Consider the following 2,070-nt stretch of genomic DNA (forward strand, 5'->3'; position numbering starts at 1 on the left):
CTGCCTTCGGCTCAGGTCATGGCCCCAGGGTCCTGGGATCGAGCCCCGCATCACACTCCCTGCTCAGCGGGAAGCCTGCTTCTCCCTCTCCCACTCCCCCTGCCTGTGTTCCCTCTCTCACTGTATCTCTGTCAAATAGATTTAAAAAAAAAAATCTTAAAAAAAAAAAAAGTCTTTTGGGGCGCCTGGGTGGCTCAGTCGTTAAGCGTCTGCCTTCGGCTCAGGTCATGGCCCCAGGGTCCTGGGATCGAGCCCCACATCGGGCTCCCTGCTCAGCGGAAAGCCTGCTTCTCCCTCTCCCACCCCCCCTGCTTGTGTTCCTTCTCTCGCTGTCTCTCTCTGTCAAATAAATAAATAAAATCTTTTAAAAGGGGGGGCACCTGGGTGGCTCAGTCGTCGGGTGTCTGCCTTCAGCTCAGGTCATGATCCCGGGGTCCTGGGATCGAGCCCCGCATCGGGCTCCCTGCTCAGTGGGAAGCCTGCTTCTCCCTCTCCCACCCCCCCTGCCTGTGTTCCCTCTCTCGCTGTCTCTCTCTCTGTCAAATAAATAAATAAAATCTTTTAAAAAGGGGGGCACCCGGGTGGCTCAGTCGTTAAGCGTCTGCCTTCGGCTCAGGTCATGATCCCAGGGTCCTGGGATCGAGCCCCGCCTCGGGCTCCCTGCTCAGTGGGAAGCCTGCTTCTCCCTCTCCCACTCCCCCTGCCTGTGTTCCCTCTCTCGCTGTGTCTCTCTGTCAAACAAATAAAATCTTTAAAAAAAGAAAAATTTCCGGTGACCATGGGCGCCTGGGTGGCTCAGTCGTTAAGCGTCTGCCTTCGGCTCAGGTCATGATCTCAGGGTCCTGGGATCGAGCCCCGCATCGGGCTCCCTGCTCGGCGGGAAGCCTGCTTCTCCCTCTCCCACTCCCCCTTATTGTGTTCCCTCTCTCGCTGTCTCTCTCTCTGTCAAGTAAATAAATTAAAAAAATCAAAAAAAAAAAATGACACTAGTGAAGAACCAGAACCGACCGCAGAGACGTGGACAGATCTCAGTGGCAGCCCTGTGGCCTCCGCACCCCACAGCTGCCCGCAAGCGCCGGTGTCACCAAGGCCCAAGGGCTGCTGGGCTGGGAGGCCCTATGGGAGGTGTGGGGGCAGGGGGCTCCATCACAGCTCCAGAGGAGGGGGCAAATCTCAGGGGTGACCTGATGGGAGGCTGGGACCTCGGGGAGGGACAGGGAACAGTAGTATTTAATTGCTGTGATTTCTGTGTTCTTTGCCCCCTCACATCCCTCCTCACATCCTGTAAGGCGAGCACGCAGGCTCCAAGCTGGGTTCCGGCCACGGCAGGGGTCACGGAGTTCTGGGGGGAGACGGGCACAGACACCAACCAGCACAGGGCCAGGGTCGGGGCTCAGGGAATGGAGCCTGGTGAACACACCTGAGGGGAGAGGGTGATTGTGAGGCCTCCGGGAAGACCTGGGCTCCCACTCTGGGTGACAGGGAGCCAACAGGTTGCTCTCAAAGCTCCAGGGGGGTGGGGGCAGTCTGCACCCCAGCCTGCAGGCCCTGGGGTGGTACGGCTGGTGGCCACGGTGCCATGTGGGGGCTCAGTCTGAGACGCCTCCAGAACCTCCATGGACCTTTCCCTCCTGCCTGCCCACACTCTCCCTCCTCTGTGGGAAGCCCTGAGGTCTCCCCACCCTCCAGGTGGGAAGGTGGACAGGCAGGGCTGGAGGTGCTGTCCCTGCTCCCTTCTGAAGCAGGGACACACCTGAGAAAGCACCAGGGCCCTGGTGGCTTAACAATAGTGGTTAAATACAACCTTGGAACGGTGGGTCTAGTAATACTTAAATCATGTTCACGTTCTATCCAGTTTATGTTATTTTTACTCTTCAAGCTTTCCACACTGCATTATTAATTAATCTTTGAAGCTCAATTAACTTCTACAGAAAAAGGAAGACAGGGAGGGAGGGAAGGAGGAAGAGAGTTACTTGGCTGGTTAGGAAGACTACCAGGTGTGTCTAAGGCACTGACAAGAGAAGCAAGACGAGGAAACACGGGACCTAGTTCTAGACCAGGGCAAGACGA

General features: G+C 56.8%; 1 protein-coding gene and 1 long non-coding RNA gene across 7 annotated transcripts in view; one reads left to right on the plus strand and one right to left on the minus strand.

Moving 5' to 3' along the window:
* The window catches only part of GAK (cyclin G associated kinase), a 364,833-nt gene that overhangs the window by 163,960 nt on the left and 198,803 nt on the right, over positions 1 to 2,070 (plus strand). The window lies entirely within an intron of this gene.
* The window catches only part of LOC110569794, a 19,799-nt gene that overhangs the window by 1,319 nt on the left and 16,410 nt on the right, over positions 1 to 2,070 (minus strand). The window lies entirely within an intron of this gene.

This window comes from Neomonachus schauinslandi, chromosome 2 (assembly GCF_002201575.2).
Source record: "Neomonachus schauinslandi chromosome 2, ASM220157v2, whole genome shotgun sequence".
Classification (NCBI taxonomy): domain Eukaryota; kingdom Metazoa; phylum Chordata; class Mammalia; order Carnivora; family Phocidae; genus Neomonachus; species Neomonachus schauinslandi.